We start from the raw sequence: 22480 nt of genomic DNA on the forward strand, positions 1-22480 counted from the left end.
ATTTACTAAATCTCTTTTAATTATACACTTTAATTAATTAATAAAACCATAAGGGTGTGATTTGAACTTTTCAAAACAATACTAGGGTTTTAGAATTTAACATTCCTAAATTAAACTTTTAATCAACTTTTAAATTCCAAAACTTGAGGGCAAGTTTTGAAATATTTCAAAACATTAGGGTTTCAACTATTTAAATTTCAACACAAAACTTTTTGAGTTCAAATTTAATCTATAAAACCTAAAGGGGAAAAATTGAAACTTTTCATAACACAAGAATCAAATAACAAATAATATAAATTAAACAATTTATTTTATGATTATCTACATTTGACCTAATTTCAATTCTTGCAAAGTAAGTTACCCAATTAATACAAATAATCAAACTTTATCATATAATGAAGTTATTATCTAATCAATTGGTAATTATCTTTTATTTAATCAAGGATATACTTATAAATATGAAGAAAATCGGATTTTAATGATCTAAAACAGATAAGGAAAGTATCCATGAGTAAAACAGCAAGAAATCCCGAAAATAGCTCCATCTGACGCTCGAACTCGCCGAGTACCACACTGTACTCGCCGAGTTGAGGCCTACTCGCCGAGTACACTATGGTACTCGCCGAGTTCATCATGCAGATGGACCAAAACTCGATTTTGCAACTTGAACAAACATACAAGGCATCAATACAATAGAAACCAATCAAGGCTCTAATATCACTGATGGGCTTTAGCCATAAGAACATCCTATGTGCTCATACAAACCCTAATGCTTGGATCTAGGTTTCTCTATTGTACATGCAATTCATCCAAGACTACAAACCCTAGATCTAGAATATGATAATCCATATAACATATAAATTAGGGTTTAGATCATACCTTGATTGTTATGTACTAATAACAATCTCAAATCCTTCTTGTAATGACTTTAGAAAGCTTAGAGTCACAAATGTCACTCCTCTAATGGTTCACAAACACCAAGAGCAAGAGGATGAAAAAGAGAAGAGAAAGAGGCTGCCCAAAACGTGTGGAAACCCTAAGGATTTAGTTGCCCACGTTTTTGGTGCCCAAGGGGTCCTTAAATAGTGAGGCTATTAGGGTTATCTAGCAAAGGAAACCCCAATTTGAATGCTTAGGCCCTAAGCAACCCATGGACTCCTTTCTTAAAGGCCTTTGGACGATTTCTAATGGGTTTCCCCATAGAATTCATCCACCCCTTTAATATGGAGTTCATTAGCCCAATATTCAACTATCACACAATTGACAATGCCAGTCCCTTAAGTTTAATTAATGTCACTACTAGAAAAACAGCCTTTTACGATGCTCATTGCACGTCGTAAAACGCTCAGACGACGCACAAATGCGCGTCAAGGAAGGCCCTGTCATAAAGAGAGACGACGCGCTTTTGCACGTCGTCTATAGACGACGCGCATTTACGACGCGCATTTATGACGCGCATTTACGACGTGCATTTACGACGCGCAATGCATATCAAGGAAGGCCCTGTCATAAAGGAAGACGACACGCATTTGCATGTCGTAACCTTACGACGCGCGTGTTTATGACACGCATTGCGTATCAAGGAAGCCCCTGTCAAGAAAGGCCATGTCATAAATGAAGATGACACATATTTTTGCGTATCGTAATTTTATATGTTTAAAAAAAATATTTTTTCTAGATTTACTAATTTTTGAATTAAATTTTCATTTTATGTCTCTTATAAATAAAATATCATATACAAAAATACAATTCATTGCACAAAATATAATGTCATACAAATAATCGTTCCATGGAAAGATAAAACAAATCAATAAAAGTTATAACGGAAATTTACAAACTAATTAGATATAAGAAATATGAAAAACTTGAAATCTCTAAGATTAATAATTCTAGCAGAAGCTTCACGTGAGATACATACAGTTGGACCAGTAAGCAAGGATGTTCCCGAATCCACAATAGCAGCAGAAGAACACGTACACAATATCTTAGGGTTCATGTCCAAATCAAGTAAAACATTGCTAGCTTAAATTCATCAAGTCCTTGGCGTGAAGTCTTAGATAGAAGCTTAACTGCAATCTCCAATCCTTGTAGCAGACCCTAAAGATCATTATTGGCCATGTAGCAGGATCAACCTGCAATCTCTTATTACTTGCAGCATCTTCTTCCTCTTTGACCAAGGCTGTGCCTTCAGCAGCAACACGCTGCATTGCGTCAAAAAGATAAAAACATATGACAACAAATACAAATAACTGCATTCTACTTTAAAAAAAAAATCCAACTCCTAAATTACAAACCTTTTTAAACATACTAGAGACAGGATCCAATCCATGGGTTATTTTTGGAAAATAGTCTAAACATTCTTGACAAATCATCAACCTGCAAGTGAAGGGTAGAAAGGGAATTGAAGCTTGGTGATGCTCATGCTGGCAATTGAAGCTTCAAACGCCAAGCCAGGTAGGTGATGCTCATGCTGGCAATTGAAGCTTGGAATTGCTTTTCCAACTGTACGTACATATACACATGAGATGAGAATAATAAACTACTGTATTTGATTAGGTTTAGCTAATAATAAGCTAAGGAAGGGGAATGCGCTACGAAGTTATTATGTATAGAATGAGAAAGAATAATAACCAAAAATCTTGTCGTAGACTTATTAACTTTTCACCTATTTGTCTTTCTTCCTAAAAATATTCATTTCAGCTGAATAAATATTCTGAAACTTGGTTTATTGAAAGCAAGTATTAAATGGTCATGGTCATGGTCATGGTCATGTAATGTAGTTGTAGTCTTATTCAGTCTGGAAAATTGCAAATTTTGTCCCAGTGCCACCCAGTCGAAGAGTAAAGACATAAATGCCCTTCATCATAAAGCCTGTGTTATTATGATTATGCTTCAAGTAAAAGACAGAATACAAAGAATGGGAATGGAGGTTGACTACCTTATGAAGTAATAGTAGAAGAAATCAGCATAAAGAGTTGTTTGTATTAAGCCAGAGAAACAGGCTGAAAACAAACAAACAAACAAACAAAACAAAAGTCAAGTGAAATACATGTATAGACAATAAGAATAAGAGAAAAGCTTTAACTTACATATCCATCCATTGAAATGGGGCTGTGTGAGATACCGACAAATCCAGTTGAGAATATACAATGCACGGTATGCCCTAACAATACAATGCAAACAAACAGATTTTCATTCATATCATCCTATTTTCTAAATGATTATTATACTATTTTTCATCATTTAAGAAACCATTTTTCATGGTTATCCAGCTTCATAATGATATCATGCCAAAATATAGAAGGGAGAATACCCAAGAAAGAAAACATATTGACCGGTCAAATTGTCAACATTTCCACTTTGCTGCAGCAGAACCAACTGTGGGAGAATAGCAACAGCTTCCAAATAGATAGAAAATGCCCAACATATCTACACATTCCTAATAATATTAAAATTATACAACCTTATCTGTTGCTACGTTTTTATATCTTTATAACACTCCAATTAAGCTAAGCTTTTTTTGAGGAGGGCATTCAGGTCTTTTGGACAAGAGCCAGTCCATGTTCCTCTCATATCTTCTTAATAATTAATATAACCGCACTTATTCTCATATATAATTTTTTAATGATTAATTGATTATAACATGTTTCAGCACAAAGACAATGAATTAACTTAACTGTAGTCTGCTTATAATTGTAGCACAAGGTGAAATTTTTATAACATTGGGTGGGTCCACACTGATATTCAAACATAAAACAAGAGCAACACATCCTGTTTTCTTCTGCAGTTAAAAAACATCATTTTAAAGCTAACTATACAGAAATACACTACCAACTGACCAATTTTGATATACATTTACAAGTTACCAATTTCAACCTATAATCCAACTGACCAATTTTGCTATACATTTACAAGTTACCTATTTCTACCTAATATTCAACGCGACCATTGTTCAATCGACACAAAATTGTTCATAATATATTACAAAGTTTAAGTTTTTCATAATGATAAAATAGATTATTCCACTATGAAGTATAACTGTTTTATTCTGTAAGTCAAATTTAAAATTATTTCCATATATTTTTATCATTTCTATCAGTTTGTGATGTGTACCATATATTAACATGCATGGTGTAAGTTTAATCAGCAAGAAAAGATAAATTTCTAAAAATAATGAGACAAAAAACTATATACACATATGATCATCATAAATTAAAAACAATAAATACCTTCTACCATATATGAAAGAGAACAAGATAAACAAGATCAATATCGCCACTTTCAGTTGCCTTAGTGAGGGCTGTATCTTCTACCCCAATGCCTAGTAACAGAGGAACCTAGAAAAGTGATATTCAATTATATTATATACTATATCATTCATTCAATTTTTCATATATTGAATTTTTCAACTTCATATATAAGTAATAAACCCTAAACCTGCTTTGAGGAGAGAGGTTCATGTTCAACAAGCATAGCAGCTAATTTTCTCCTGCTAGTCTGATCTGCATGAGTAGCAACAGCAGCATAAGAAATGCTTCTGCACAATTTTAACTGAAAAATCCCAAAAAAGTTAGCCATTGACATTTTTTAGTGTACTTTAATCCTATAAAATTTTGAACAGACCTTATCAAGTAAAATTTCAATGAAAGTAGCATCAGGAACTGTTGATGATACTGAGACACTTTTTAGTGTACTCAGAATCCCAGATTCCATTCCATCATTCCACTATTCAAAAACTTGGAAAACCTAACAACACATGAAACAAAAAATGTTATTGGATTAAATGGATAAAATTAAAAAGATTCCAATTTGTGACACTCACTGTTTTAGCTGCTTGTGATGGCAAAATTGTGGATGATAATTTTAGCAATGATTGAAGGTAGCCAAGGAAAGGAGGATTTTCAGCTACTCAAAATTCTGTAACAAAGAAATAATGAAGGCCAGGGTAAACATTACATAACATCTTGCTAAGAGGACTATTAGTCAAACGTTGGTCAACTGTTGACTTTAATTGTTCCATTGACTCGGTGGAATCATGCCAAAATACTTCTATCAACTTACTTAATCCATATACTAGGGAGAACAAGTTGGAGGTGATCCAATAACAGAAAAGGGCCTGCACGAAAGTGAAAATGGTATTTGAATTTGAGGGAGGGGTAGTTTAGTAATTAAGAAAGAGAAAGAGTAGTGAACCAGCCTTTGGGAAACTTACAGTGAGGGGGACTGTAAAACTATCTCAAATTACATGGATGACATGCTTGATGGATCCCACTTCTGACTATTTATGCATGTATATGTTTTTCACATATCTATATATGTATATGCATGTACACATCTATATTCACACGTATTCACATATATGTATCTGTATACTACTCTGTTTTGACTTGGAAGAATACTAAACAATTCTAAACAATTCTTAGTTATACAGAAAGATCACATATGATATAGTAGCCTGAAATGGAAGGTACGGTACGTGGTTTCACGAGCAACTAAAGATATTTCGGGCATTCTTAGTTATACTTATCTGCACCTCTGTGGAGAAAGTCAGTTTAAGCCCCTGTGCACCTGCATTGAATATCCTAGTGAATTACTCATGTTTCAAAAGAATAATTGAATGGAATAAATGATCATTACATAATATATGCATGTGTTTCTTGTTGTTTCATATCACCAATTGTTCTGATGACATAAAACAGAGTCACATGGTGTACCTTAAAGAGATTTAGTTCTAGTAAATTACTGAAGGTTCAAATATCACCCATCCATACCATATACAAACGGATGCAAAATGAATGACATTTACAGTTGCTAAAACTTTCCGCTCTGAGACTAACGCACTACTGTAATCAATAGCATAGGGGAAATTTTATATCGACCATTTATCTTCTTAAAAATATCTCAATTAGTTCCAAAAAACTGTATTCTCGTCTCTCTTAAATACTTAATAATCAATTAGGTAAAGCAACGGAAACCGTAACGAATTAAACGCAAATTAAACAATTCCGTAATTGAAATCAAGGAAACAGGGAAATCCCAACCGTATTCTCTGCATCTTACGTAAAAACAATACAAACATCGAACATAGAATCGTTGATCAATATCAATAATTAATGTATTGAGCTGTTATTAATCTAGAAAATCGACATAAACAAGGAGCAAAACTAATATGAAATGGAAAATTGAAGATTTTATAGTGCCTTATATGTATGTTACGAGCCCTTTCACATGCGATGATCCAGCACAGCAAAAAAAATTCTCCAAAAGCACAAAAAATAATCGAACCCCAATAGAAAATCAGAAATTGGAATCTTTACCATCGTCTTCTTCTTTGCAAGATCGAAAAATGTTAGATGAGATGGAGGTGGGATTAGAAGCGAATCTAAGGGATTGAACCCACCCAGTGCCATTTTCCTTCCCCTAAACCACCGTCGCTCGTAAGCGTAGATCCCAAGGCGAGGAATCCCCGACGCTCCATGTACCAACGAAAGTAAGATCAATTCTCGTATGATGACGAAGCCCTAGGATTTTTTCGAAGAAGGTGGAGATGGCGGAATCGAGATCAAAGTTGTGCGATTCGAGAAAGAAGGAGGCTTCTTCTTTGGTAGCAGAAGTAATTTCTGAGAACGCTGCGATCATTTCTTGGTGGCGATTAATCTAATTTTGACTTTCAATCTTCAGTGAATTTACCAGTGGTGGTGGCTTCCTAGCCAGCTTTGAGTTTTTCTTCTAACTAAGAGAAACTGAACACAAGTGTAGGTGGGGCCTAGACGTTAGGGCTTTCTAACTCACTCCGGCCACACTCAATAGCCAATGAGATCAATGGAGCCGAAGAGAAAGCATGCAGGAAAGCATCACTCCCCATGTGAAGATCAAGAAATAGTGATTTCAACAGTGTGAAGTTCTTTATGCCAAGCTGGCGGTTGAGCAACCGCATAGCGGTGTCGAAGTTTCCGGCCACTGCATGTTCAGCCGCAAGAGATGATTTCTGGACCCCTAGCATGTCCTAGAGAGAAGGGAGGTGGCGATGCCTTAGGGTTTGTAGAGAGAAGCTCTAGAAGAAAAAGTGAAGAAGCGGGCACTTCAAAATTTTAGAATCACAAAGGATTTCGTTTTCCGCCTTTAAAAATGCGCGTTAGATAAAAAAAATATAAAGCGACATTTCTAGAGGACACGCATTTAAAACAAGTGCCCTCCGTGTTTTTTTTTTGTTGGACATTAATTAGAAGGCGTGCAAAAATGCGTGTCCACTATCCTTCAAATTTTGGAAGGCTGACATTATTTTTAAGATCACACAAAAATATGTATCGTAAATCGGCGAGTGTCATTGTTTGCGCGTCATTAAAGGGTATTTTTCTTGTAGTGTGTCTTTTAGCCACAAACTTAATTCTTATTAATTCTTGACTAATATTAATTAAACAATATGATTTCTCCTTTAATATATTATTCTCATAATATATTAATAAATCATATTTAATCCTTTCTCTCCACAATTCATCCTATCAAGTTGCTTTGGTGAAGGCAACCCAAAAGGACCATGCACCATCGGGTCAAGTACATACCAAAATAGTTATGGACACTAATCCAACATTATGAAGATTACCGGAATAAGGCTTAGGAGCACTTGGAGTAGCTGATGCTGGAGCATGTGGTGTGGATGGAACTTGTGTGGTTGTAGCATTAACTGCCACTGTTTGCTGCTTCTTGGATGATTCGAAGCCTTGACGTCCCTTCCTCTTGTTGTTCTTTCCCTTTTTGTTATTATTTTCCTTTTTACCTTCAGCCTTCACTGGCTTCTCACCCTTCTTGTTGTTGTGGTCATACAGCTTCTTGGCCAATCTCTTGGCACTGTCGAAAGTTTCGGGATTTGTAGCTATTACGTTCCCTTGGATCTGGGAGGTCAATCCCCAGACGAATCGTTGATCTTCTTTCCTTCTGAGGTGATCATGCCAGGGAACAGAAGAGACAGTTCGCTAAACCTCAATATGTATGCATCTATATCAGCATTCCAGACAGTGAGATTCCACAGCTCTTGTTCCATTTTCTGAATTTCGCCTCGGGGGCAGTACTCGGCCATCAACATTTCTTTCATCTCTGCCCATGGCATGGAATTGGCTACAGGGAGTGTCATGGCTTCCACGTGTCTGTTCCACCAAGTGACTGCTTGGTCAACGAAAGTGCATGCGGAAAACTTCACCTTCATCTCCTCAGGGCAATCGCATATCTTGAATACCGATTCCACCTTCTCGATCCATTGTTTCAGAGTGATCATTCCTCCAGTGTCGTTAAAGGTCCGTGGTTTGGCGTTGGTGAAGTCTTTGTAGGAACATGTTTTGGTAGGTCCTTAGTTCATCCCGTTGTTTGAACTTCCAGCCCCTTGTCCGTTGACTCCTTCATTGTTCCCTGGGTGAATTTGTGCCATTTTTGCGGTGACCGCAGCAGATACAGCTGCTTGGAATGTAGCTGAGTCGACTTCGGGTGGGGTTGGCCCAGGGTTTCTGCGAGTGGGTCGTTGAGGCATCTTTATGTCATGGAACGGAAAAATGTTGAGTGTCTGTGGTTTTTGTGGGGTTGTGATCCTATAAACTAGGTGTGTGGCACAAACTTAAGTAATTTCACAATTTAGCATACAATCATAGATATGTAACACATACAAGATTAAAACATCACAGTAAACACATAAGATTTTTCATTACTATTATCCGCACTTTGATACATGAAAATTTTGCTCAAAAGAGTATACATAAGCGGTACAAGTTTGGCATAGATCCTATGAGTAGTGTAATCACTTAAACATAGAGTCGGGATACATAGCATAGATCCTAGTGACATAGTACTAAAGACTGATACGGCTAACCCTAGTCGTGGTTAGATGTGCCAGGGGGTGGTGCTGAGAAAGTGGATGCTCCCTAAAGACAAGCCACCTGTCGTTCTGCATCCTGGAGTCGGTACTCCCACCTTACCTGCCTCATCTTCAACTCTCGGAGAACGTCTCGCGTCTCCTGCTCCGCACTAGTCCACATCTTGCGTACCTGATCGGCGGTACTCTAAGCTAGGTCGCCTGTGTTCCGTAATTGTCTCACCATGACTTGAAGGGCACGGTCGGCCGGTCCTCCGTCCCTCAGGTCAAAGAACTCGCGTGACATGCCGAACGGGGGTCGCTGTCCCTGCTGTCTGCTACACCTCCAAAGATCAATACCCCAGGGGGTGTAGGACCAGTGGGGCCCACCTGGTAAGCAGGCACTCTAATCGGATAAGGGGGGTTGATGACTTCGGACTCTACATCCGAATCACCCTCTTTGTTATCACTGGGTTCCTCCTCGAGACTTTCTTCAGCTTCCTCCTCTTCTTGGTCCACCACTGGCTAGGCAGGTCCGCCTTCGGCTTCCGCCTCAGGTTCCCCTTCGGATTCCTCCTCGGGGTCTTCCTCGGGTTCCTCCTCAGATTCTTCCAACCATCCATTATTCCCCTGGTTAGGGAAATAAAGATCTCCGGGGTGATGGAAACCAGCCATGCTGTCTGTGAGAGTGTGTAAATAGGCTAACATTATTCCTAAGACGCTACAATTATTGTATAGATTGAGCTGATGTCCTCTTCTTGGTGATAAACGGGTATGTTTTTAGGTTCCCTAGTCATCACGATTTCCTCGGGACATGTGATAGTTGTATCTTTAAGGAAATGTAGTTGATCAGGCTACATCCACTCCTTGATACGACTAGGAACAGCCCTGGTTTAACCGAGATGCTAGCATTATCTTGTTTGGTTTGGTATTATGTTCTTTTTCCTAATAAAAGCAAAGATGTTTTTATCGTTATGTCTTACTTGTTTTGTTCAAAGTTGTGTTAGTCCCTCTTTTGGTTTATAGTTGCATATCAATGGGTGGTTAGATATGCTAGTTCACTATAAACAGAGCTCTGATACCAACCTGTCACACCCCCGAACCAGACGGCGGAAACGTCCGAGGGCTCATGTGACTTAAATTTATTACCATCACAATGAATATACATGAATCATAACATAATTCATCACCATGCATACAACTGATATTGTTTACATTCAGTACATTGTTTTAAGCATTACAAATTCATAACATAAACTGTCTGACAGATAATCTAAGCAAAACACCATGACATTACTTGATACTTATTCTTCGGCTTACCTGTTACCTGAGAATACAAGTTATTTTGAAAAACATCAACATATGAAATGTTGGTGAGTTCATAAGTAATGTTGTGGTAAAATGATTTGGTGTAGTTTGTAAATCCCAGAAAATCCGATATTTTCTGAAAAGAGTATTTGTTTATAAAAAGTGTGAAGATCCGTGAATATATGCTTGATGATTTTCAAAACATGTATAATTGTTGAACTTTTGTATACATCACGTAAGTGAAAATGTTGAACTTCCCAGGAAAACCCGATGTTTTCCCAATACGTAAAATACATGACTTGTTTATTGTTATACCGATACGTCGAATGTTTTTGATTGCCTGGGTGGCGTTGGATTAATTAGGGTTTGTGAGTTGTTATAATCACGCATTAACAAAATGACTAGTTTATAACTACAAATTACGAACGATCCTTAAAGGGGTCGGCCGTTACTACTCACTTAATCCACCCACCCTGATTAATATTGTCTATCGTCCTGAATCTGTTTACTTTGATTTTTCATAAGCCCAACAACCGAGGAAAAAGGAGAGTACAAAGTCCCTTTATTTCCATGAGTTATTCAAGGCTATCGGGAATGCGAAAGACACTTGGCCCAGCTCGCATTTGACTTCTCGACCTCACTAGCAGTACTAATGGGCCACTAGGGCCCAATAGCACGTTAGAGCTATTGAAAGCCCTTTTACATGGAATTGGGTCATAGGAGGCCCAATAACACGTAAGTGTATTCCCTTCGGGCCCAAAGATCATGTTATTGGGCTAGCAAGGCCCAACAAGCATGATTTGAAACTTCCAAGCCCAAAGTTTGTAAGTTAACTCATCATAATTATCGCGTGTTTATTAAAATGCTTTGGTTTTATGATTTTGTTTGTTATTGATTCGAGACCGAATCAATTCGTATTGTAATGATATTTATTTTTGAGAATGTATTTGTTTTTCCGTTTCGTTGGTAGTCGTGGATCTTGTATTTTGTATTAAAGACATAATTTGTTTGAAAATGGAGTTTGATCCTTTTCATTACCCTCCTTATATAAAAGTAACACTTTTGGTCCTTTTAGTCCTTAAGACACTTTTCTTGACACTTTTGTGTAATTTATTTGATGAAAACACGAATTTAACCCAAAGTTTACTTAGTTGACAGCTTCAGCCCCTCTAGAATAGTGAATTCTCGGTTAAGGTCCCATTTTACACAACTTTTACAGTTTTGGCCCAAAGTCTAAAAAGTGTGCATTTTTGGTCCTTTTTGATAATGAAAAGCATTTTTGACCCTTATAAACATTTTGTTATACTAATTACCCCCTTTTTTACATAAAGTTACATTTCCAGTCCCTCAAACTTGTAAATTTCGCATTTTGAGGCGTATTGGGCCGAGAAGCCCATAATTAGCCCATTAGGTTAAAAATTTACATTTTAAGTCCTTAGAAGTTTCTAATATTCAGAAAAGTATTTATAGAAACTGTTTTGACTCCTTTTAACCTTCAAGACACCGTGACTTGTTGATTTTTGCCCCAAGTTTGTATTTTTGACAATTTAAGCCCAAAAATGGGTTATATATTAAAGTATGTTCATCCTAACCTTATAAACTATTTTTCTTGACTTGCTTAGTGTAAAATAGCTTAACTTATGTTTATTTCCTTTCTCATGTCTTAGATCTCAGATTTACACCCTTTTTGATAACATATTCATCACAAAACACATGATATCAAACACATACATGCATCAAATCACACATAGCATACATATACACATAGATCTACACATTTTCTTGTATTATCCCCCATAAAGCTCATAAAAACCGAAAAGAAAGGAGTATGAAACTCACCATGAGTTGTGGTTCGGTTTTGAAGAAGATTTGGAGAACTTTGGTGCTATTTTCGGCCCTATCAAGTTCCTTGGATGGATCTCAAACTTAGTAGGTTCTAAGATGCAAGATCATGAACTTGAATGGATTAAGAGATGATTTTTGATGAAAAGACGCGAGTTAGATCATAGATTTAAGCACAAACTTACCTTGAATGATGCTTTTTGTGGAAGAAATTCCTTGAACACCTCATAGATCTGGAATATTTGGAGAGAATGGAGAAAGAGTTTCTTTGAGAGAATTTTGAGTGAAGTGTGTGTGTGTGTGTGTTTGGATTCGGCCGAGAGCAAAGGAGAGAGGAAGAAGAGAGAGTGTGATGAGATGGTGCATGGAGATTTGGGTTATTTGCATGGATAACCTCCATGTAAAAATGAGGTGGCAAGCATAAGTCAACTCTTCTTCATGGGTTGGGCTTGGGCCGAGAATGGAGAGAGAAGAAAGAATATTTGGGCCTTAAATGCTTAAGCCCAATTTTATGGTTATGTTGAGTGATTTTTGGCCCAAATAAATATAAATATGATTTTTATGACCTATTAGGGCTAAATTAGGTTAGTTATGGCCCAATAAGGTCCATTTAAATATTTTGTTTCATTCTAGGCCCAATTGTCACACCCCAAAACCAGAACGGCGGAAACGTTCTGGGGTGGATGACGTCATGTCAAGTATCACAGCACATGCATTATAGTAATCAAAGTACAACAAAACATTGCATTAATAGTAATAATTTTTCATGGTTACATTACAAGATATTAAGTAATACAGACAAATGTAATAAGAACAGCATGGTACTAAGCTATCTTGTAACAACCCGAAGTTGTTCATCGCCGAAAACCCATTCTACCCGTATAACTCGTCGGAGATCGAAATGTCCCGATATCGTTTTTGGGTTTAGTTAACTAAAATAATATGTTTATTATCATTCAATAAGGGTCCAAATCATTTAGGAACTCATGAATTTAGCCCAAAACATTTATTTCATAAGTTTTAGAAAGATTCTCGTCGGTTGACGGAAACTCAATCGGGTGCGACCTAAAGCATCGTTTAAGGCCGGTATCGGGTAGAATTCCACCGTGTCCAAGTTTTAGGAACTATATAAACGTGTTTAACCTTTCATTTGAAGCTTTTTCCTTCTCTCTCTACTCTCTCTCTAACCTCTCTCCTAAATCCAAAGATTAAGTGTCCAAAACTCAATTTTAAGGCCTCAAATCCTTAAGGTACCTTCCTAGCCTTAATCTATAGCATATTTGGTCTCCAAATTTGACATTTAATCATGAAATAGGACATCATATGTGAGTTTACGGCCCAGGAGGCTGCCTAGGCCGTAAACACCATTTTGAAGGGTTTTTAGCCCTTAAACTCCTTCCTAAACTCATTTGGACTTTAGATATGGCTAAGGGACTTCAAGATATGGACTTAGAACATTTAAAACTTTGATTTTGAGTCATTTGAAGGAGTTTATGGCCAAGGCATAAGCTTGGGCCGTAAACTCATGTATATGGGGTTTTTCATGCCCTTAAACCCTTCCAAATCATTACTATGGCTTAGATATGAATTATAGGACATTGGTTTTAACATTTGGACACTTGAAACATGACTTTTGAGGGACTTATATGAGTTTACGGCCAAGGTGTGTGCTTGGGCCGGAAACTCCTCAAAACTTGGCTTAAATTCAATTCTAAGGTGTTAGAAAGCCATCCAACACCACCAAAAGCCTTGGAATAAATCAAAGGACCAACCAAAAATAGTTTAAGGGCCTTAAACACATCATTTGTGGGATTTATAAGAGTTTACGGCCAAGGCTTGTTCTTGGGCTGTAAACTCCATGATTCATGGTGTTAGAATGCTAACTAAACACCCCTAAAGCCTTTAGATGAATTTTAGAAGCCCTTCTATGCAAGTTTTAGACCTTGAAACACCTTGTAGGACCCTATAGAAGAGTTTACAGCCATGAGAGGGGTCTCATGGGCCGTAAACTCCATAAAACCCTCAAATGTCCCATACAAACTCATGTTAGGCATTGGAATAATTCTATTAATCACATGTGATTTGTTTTAGCAACATTTAACACCATTTTCATGAGGATTAAGGAGTTTACGGACAGGAGCCTATGCTAGGCTGTAAACTCCCATAAATTAATCATTTTGGTGATTTAAATCCATTCCAAGCATTTAGAACCAAACCTAGAAACATTCCCTTAAGTGTTTCAAGCCATTTTTGACCTTAACTCACCCCACCATGAGTTTACGGCCGTAAACTCATGGGTAGAGGGTTATGAGGCCGTAAACTCCTTATGGAGTGTTCCTTTGATGTCCCAATTCATTATCCTAACTATATGTGTCCCTAAACGCCACCCGGGTCCCTCCAAACACTTGTATCAGAGTGTTTTCGCGACTTGAAGCAAGTGTCCCTAACATAAAAATAAACTAAGTCCTAATTAGATACAAATGTGCATCTTTACATTATAATTAGGAACCTCGTGTATTTACAAGCCCCGGATCAACTCTTAGCAACCAAATCGTCACATTTCTCGTCCGGTGAGTTCATACCCCTACGCCTTTTTCACTGTTTTTAACTGTTTTCAGGGGGGGAATACAAGCAAACCAAAACTGTTTTCAAATCATAACATCTATGAGTTTCAAATAATATTTGGCAAACTTATAAACTCTTTTACTCCTTATGTATTATGTTGAGCATAAGGAATGATTTATCAATTTCAACTAAATGGATTTTAGTTAAGAAAATAACCAAACTAATCAAATTATTATGGGAATAATTTGGAGTTCTATAATTATTTGTATTAAGTTATTAGATAAACTATGTCTGATTCAGTTTATCTCCATATCATTCGAATGTTTTGCCAGATAGTTTCGTTGAATGTATCTACTTTCATTGTATCATGTCTTAAAGTCTTTGTATGTTTGTTATCATATGAGAATCCTGTGAATAGTTTAATACTAGCTTGTGAGATAGTCACTAACCTTTATGGATGATCAAGTAAATCCTCTCCGGAAGTGTAACCAGAGTCTCCTGGAGGGAGAGCGAGGAATTTGTGAATAGATCTATTCGGGACTGACAATCCCACACCTTAACTGCTAGCTACAGTTAGGCGGGCACGCCTGGGGTGACAAATTCTGTATATCATTCGACGTCTGACTAACGTCAAGGAGGTCTCGTTGTCATATCAGCATGGTTACCCGACTCACAATACGTATTAATATAAACTTATTCACAGCTAGGATTTTGTTTAGAATCCATATCTTGTTCGGGATGATAATCCCATGGTCTTGTATCTATATCTCGTTCGGGATGGTAATCCCGTGGTTTTATGTCTATATCTCGTTCGGGATGATAATCCCATGATCTTGTGTCTATATCTCGTTCGGGATGGTAATCCCATGGTTTTGAAACTAAATCTTATACGGGATGATAATCCCATGATTTTATCAATCTATCATACATCTAGTTTCGGGATAGTGATCCCATGGTTTTATCAAGCTATCTTATATCTACTTTCGGGATAGTGATCCCATGGTCTTTATGGAATTATCTTATAACTGGTTCGGGATGTTAGTCCCAAGGTTTTCAAAATACTAACTGGTTCGGGATGTTAGTCCCAAGGTTTTCAAAATACTTTCTATCTACAGTTCGTCTAAATTATAGTTTTGTATATTAAACTATACTATGTGTTATTCAATCAATCTTGCATTTAGGAAAATATGGGATTTTCCTGGGGTTAACTTATATCTTGTAACAGAACTGTAACGAAAGATCACTTAACTACTTCACATAAGAAAATATGGGATTTTCTTGGATATCAAATCTTTTCCAGAAAACTAAAGGAAACCGATACTTTTTCACAAAACAAAACCACTTATGAACTCACCAGCTTTATGCTGATTTTCAAACTGCTTGTATTCTCAGGTCCAAGTTAGACAGGTACCCGGCGATATCTTTTGGTGAAGACGAAGTGCTCCGAAGACTCGTCTCGTTTTGTTAATATGATATATGTATAACTTTTGTACAATTTACTTTTGAACCAAATGTAAACTTTCATATATATGTAATGTAATGGTTGTTTACTGTGATTACTATGTACATTGGATTTGATACTCAACGCGGAGTCAACCCCGGGAACGATTCCGCCTTTGGTTTTCGGGGTGTGACAGATTTGTATCAGAGCCCTTGTTTATAGTGAACAGAGTATACCAAACCTTACATGGTATAAGACTATAAACATTAAGGGGCCTAAGTGCTCTGAACTAAAAGTATCCTACAAAATATAAGTATTTTCAAAAGTATTTAAGTATGCTGAGCCGTCGAAATCCGTAACTACAAGTAGAACAAAACATAAGTAAACGGGTGTTGTACACTGCGGTTAAACCTGGGCAGTTATGTAGTCGTGTCTAGGGTCAATATAGCCTGGCCAACTATGTTCATTCGAGACACGGCCAACATGTGCTTGGGAGTGACTGTGGTATGCGGCATACCTAAAACTTACCTAATATCCCAAACAACAAATCGTCGCTGCAGCGAACCATGAAATACTATGGGAGTATTTCTCGAGCCGATCCTTTGTAGAAATTTTCATATACGCGTTATTCCTTGATCATTCCTCTAGCGATAAAATGTTCTATCTTGATAACTCCTTTCTGCTTTATCGCTTAGTATGATGCTACATTTGCCTTGATGAGATATCTCCTGTCTTATATCTCTTGATTCAATTCAGAGGACTTATGATCCTCTCTTTCCTGATCTTTTTAGATCAAGATGCCTCCAAGAAAGAGACCCAGCTCAACGAACAACAACAATCCTCCTCCGCCACCACCTCCTATTCAAATCGATTTGGAAACACTTCAGGCAACCATTTCCGCTACCATATCAGCTCTCTTACCTCAACTGAACTCTAGGGGTTCGGGAGGTGAAACCCAAAACCCAGATGATAGCCAAGGACACCAAAAAGGGGGTTCTTATAAAGACTTCATGAACGCAAAACCGACATTCTTCGATGGCACAGGGGGTGTCATTCCCTTAACCCGATGGTTCGAGAGAATCGAATCAATCTTTGAAATATGCGGCTGTTCGGAGTCTGATAGAGTCAAGTTTGCCGCCTGTACCTTCCTAGACAAAGCCTTGACTTGGTGGAATGGCCGAGTCAAATCCTTAACTTTACCTGTAGCCAATGCTATGGGTTGGGAAGCTATGAAGGAGCTTCTTCTCGCAGAATATTGCCCTCGGGGCGAACTTCAGAAACTAGAACACGAACTTTGGAACCTTAAGATGAAGGGTTCCGACATAGCTGCTTATACCTCAAGATTTGACGATTTGGCGTTACTTTGTCCGGGAATGGTTACCCCGGAAAGTAAAAAGATAGAGAGGTTCATCTGGGGGTTGACCCAGCCAACAAAGGGGAATGTCTTGGCTACGAAGCCAGACACATATGACAGTGCTAAATGTCTTGTGAAAATCCTAATAGATCACGAAGACAACTCTGATGAGGAAGCTACTACCCCTGAACCAGTCACTAGTGGAGGCGGAAATAAAAAAAAATCCTGGAACAAGCGAAAGGCCCAGAATACGCAAGGGTCTTCTAAGAAACAACAAACGGTAGCAGTCCATGCTGCTACTGCCCCTGTTGCTGTTTCAACTGTCGGTTCCACAGCCCAAACTCCCGCCAGTGGATACACTGGTACCCTTCCTTGGTGTATAAGTGCAACTACCACCACCGCATTCCTGGTCCATGTCGCGAAAGGATCTGCGACAATTGTGGCAATAAGGGCCACCTTGCTCGAACCTGCAGAAAACCAGCCAAGCCAACAAACCAATCATCCGGAGCGGGAATCAGCCCGACCTGTTACAATTGTGGTGAAGCTGGGCACTTCAAAAGGAATTGTCCCAAGACAGCTACAACCACAAATCCCTCTGCTGCCGCAGGTATATCTCTCTTTGATAATTCTTATACCTGCAACTCTTTTCGACTTTGGTACAAAAGGGAAACCTGTTATCTATCTATTCGAACGTTTTCTAAACTCAATCCTTCGCATGTAATCGAAACGTGTACCGTCGAGACGACTAACTAGTGAGATAGAGAGCACTAACTTCGTACCTATAGATTGAATTCTCAGTCCGGAGGACTATTCTGTTCCATTCGATTTATAAAGGGGGAAACTTTCTATGAAAATACCTTGATGCTATGTTTAACATGAAATGACCGAGTCTCATTCATGTTGTTATCTTTGCTTTCGAAAGGGTCGCCCGTCTAGATTTTTCCTCGACCCTGTTCTCGTGATCTTCGGCATCAAACTTTCGTATCATTCTATGTCTTAGAACTCAAAAGTTTTCCTAATGTGAATTACCACGCATCCCTCGTTTCTGTGATTATTGAGAAACGGGAAGTTAGCCCCGAAGGATTCCCAAGAGTTTCTTTCGAGCGTCTAGTTTAGTCTCACATCAGACCTTTCGAGATCTTCGTAGAGATCGATCCTGCAACCTTCAAGTTTTGGATGCCCTTAGAACTTGGTAACATCTATCTAGACCATCACGTCTCGAATCCTTAGAAACGTCTGCCCAACGAAACCCTAGTGATTCCTTTGAGGAAACCGAAGTCGTTCAGGGTTGGAACTTCCACGAGAAAGCAGATTGATATCGTAGATTGAGAGAGAGTCAAGAAGCGAAACCAAGACATGTCCCGATAATGAGAATTCGTTAGAACGCCCAGTAGAGACCTGATTCCACTTGAGAAAGTGAAGATCCGAAGCAACAAATCCATTCGTGTTTCATTCCAATCGATGACATGTATCTTATTCTTTGAATTTCGGGACGAAATTCCCTCTAACGGGGGGATAATGTAACAACCCGAAGTTGTTCATCGCCGAAAACCCATTCTACCCGTATAACTCGACGGAGATCGAAATGTCCCGATATCGTTTTTGGGTTTAGTTAACTAAAATAATATGTTTATTATCATTCAATGAGGGTCCAAATCATTTAGGAACTCATGAATTTAGCCCAAAACATTTATTTCATAAGTTTTAGAAATATCCTCGTCGGTTGACGGAAACTCAATCGGGTGCGACCTAAAGCATCGTTTAAGGCCGGTATCGGGTAGAATTCCACCGTGTCCAAGTTTTAGGAACTATATAAACGTGTTTAACCTTTCATTTGAAGCTTTTTCCTTCTCTCTCTACTCTCTCTCTCTCTCTAACCTCTCTCCTAAATCTAAAGATTAAGTGTCCAAAACTCAATTTTAAGGCCTCAAATCCTTAAGGTACCTTCCTAGCCTTAATCTATAGCATAGTTGGTCTCCAAATTTGACATTTAATCATGAAATAGGACATCATATGTGAGTTTACGGCCCAGGAGGCTGCCTAGGCCGTAAACACCATTTTGAAGGGTTTTTAGCCCTTAAACTCCTTCCTAAACTCATTTGGACTTTAGATATGGCTAAGGGACTTCAAGATATGGACTTAGAACATTTAAAACTTTGATTTTGAGTCATTTGAAGGAGTTTACGGCCAAGGCATAAGCTTGGGCCGTAAACTCATGTATATGGGGTTTTTCATGCCCTTAAACCCTTCCAAATCAATACTATGGCTTAGATATGAATTATAGGACATTGGTTTTAACATTTGGACACTTGAAACATGACTTTTGAGGGAGTTATATGAGTTTACGTCCAAGGGTTGTGCTTGGGTCGTAAACTCCTCAAAACTTGGCTTAAATTCAATTCTAAGGTGTTAGAAAGCCATCCAACACCACCAAAAGCCTTGGAATAAATCAAAGGACCAACCAAAAATAGTTTAAGGGCCTTAAACACATCATTTGTGGGATTTCTAAGAGTTTATGGCCAAGGCTTGTTCTTGGGCCGTAAACTCCATGATTCATGGTGTTAGAATGCTAACTAAACACCCCTAAAGCCTTTAGATGAATTTTAGAAGCCCTTCTATGCAAGTTTTAGACCTTGAAACACCTTGTAGCACCCTATAGAAGAGTTTACGGCCATGAGAGGGGTCTCATGGGCCGTAAACTCCATAAAACCCTCAAATGTCCCATACAAACTCATGTTAGGCATTGGAATAATTCTATTAATCACATGTGATTTATTTTAGCAACATTTAACACCATTTTCATGAGGATTAAGGAGTTTACGGCCAGGAGCCTATGCTAGGCCGTAAACTCCCATAAATTAATCATTTTGGTGATTTAAATCCATTCCAAGCATTTAGAACCAAACCTAGAAACATTCCCTTAAGTGTTTCAAGCCATTTTTTACCTTAACTCACCCCACCATGAGTTTACGGCCGTAAACTCATGGGTAGAGGGTTATGAGGCCGTAAACTCCTTATGGAGTGTTCCTTTGATGTCCCAATTCATTATCCTAACTATATGTGTCCCTAAACGCCACTCGGATCCCTCCAAACACTTGTATCGGAGTGTTTTCGCGACTTGAAGCAAGTGTCCCTAACATAAAAATAAACTAAGTCCTAATTAGATACAAATGTGTATCTTTACATTATAATTAGGAACCTCGTCTATTTACAAGCCCCGAATCAACTCTTAGCATCCAAATCGTCACATTTCTCGTCCGGTGAGTTCATACCCCTACGCCTTTTTCACTGTTTTTAACTGTTTTCAGGGGGGAATACAAGCAAACCAAAACTGTTTTCAAATCATAACATCTATGAGTTTCAAATAATATCTGGCAAACTTATAAACTCTTTTACTCCTTATGTATTATGCTGAGCATAAGGAATGATTTGTCAATTTCAACTAAATGGATTTTAGTTAAGAAAATAACCAAACTAATCAAATTATTATGGGAATAATTTGGAGTTCTATAATTATTTGTATTAAGTTATTAGATAGACTATGTCTGATTCAGTTTATCTCCATATCATTCGAATGTTTTGCCAGATAGTTTCGTTGAATGTATCTATTTTCATTGTATCATGTCTTAAAGTCTTTGTATGTTTGTTATCATATGAGAATCCTGTGAATAGTTTAATACTAGCTTGTGAGATAGTCACTACCCTTTATGGATGATCAAGTAAATCCTCTCCGGAAGTGTAACCAGAGTCTCCTGGAGGGAGAGCGAGGAATTTGTGAATAGATCTATTCGGGACTGACAATCCCACACCTTAACTGCTAGCTACAGTTAGGCGGGCACGTCTGGGGTGACAAATTCTGTATATCATTCGACGTCTGACTAACGTCAAGGAGGTCTCGTTGTCATATCAGCATGGTTACCCGACTCACAATACGTATTAATATAAACTTATTCACAGCTAGGATTTTGTTTAGAATCTATATCTTGTTCGAGATGATAATCCCATGGACTTGTATCTATATCTCGTTCGGGATGGTAATCCCGTGGTTTTATGTCTATATCTCGTTCGGGATGATAATCCCATGATCTTGTGTCTATATCTCGTTCGGGATGGTAATCCCATGGTTTTGAAACTAAATCTTATACGGGATGATAATCCCATGATTTTATCAATCTATCATACATCTAGTTTTGGGATAGTGATCCCATGGTTTTATCAAGCTATCTTATATCTACTTTCGGGATAGTGATCCCATGGTCTTTATCGAATTATCTTATAATTGGTTCGGGATGTTAGTCCCAAGGTTTTCAAAATACTAACTGGTTCGGGATGTTAGTCCCAAGGTTTTCAAAATACTTTCTATCTACAGTTCGTCTAAATTATAGTTTTGTATATTAAACTATACTATGTGTTATTCAATCAATCTTGCATTTAGGAAAATATGGGATTTTCCTGGAGTTAACTTATATCTTGTAACAGAACTGTAACGAAAGATCACTTAACTACTTCACATAAGAAAATATGGGATTTTCTTGGATATCAAATCTTTTCCAGAAAACTAAAGGAAACCGATACTTTTTCACAAAACAAAACCGCTTATGAACTCACCAGCTTTATGCTGATTTTCAAACTGCTTGTATTCTCAGGTCCAAGTTAGACAGGTACCCGGCGATATCTTTTGGTGAAGACGAAGTGCTCCGAAGACTCGTCTCGTTTTGTTAATATGATATATGTGTAACTTTTGTACAATTTGTTGGGTTATGAGCATTCTAACACTCCTAAGTGTACATGCAACCCTAAATACCTTGGATCTATGTTTTCTCTATTATACACGCAAATAAGAACTTCCAAGGTATTATCCTAATCTAGCATACAAAACAATGACTATAGCAAGATAGAATACATACCTCTTTGGTGTAGAATGTCTTCATGAAGCTTGAGTGCCTAGTGCCCCAAGTGTGACACCTCAAATGGAATCACAATCACCAAAACACTTAGAATAACTTGAGAGAATTCTACAACTCATGAAATCGGCTAGCCCTTTCTTTTCACACACTAGTGGCCGATTTTTATCAAGAATAAGATGCTTATATAGTTAGGGTTACACCATGTAAACCCTAATTGACATGGC

Source organism: Lactuca serriola, chromosome 1 (genome assembly GCF_051521515.1).
Source record: "Lactuca serriola cultivar US96UC23 chromosome 1, Lser_US96UC23_V15, whole genome shotgun sequence".
Classification (NCBI taxonomy): Eukaryota; Viridiplantae; Streptophyta; class Magnoliopsida; order Asterales; family Asteraceae; genus Lactuca; species Lactuca serriola.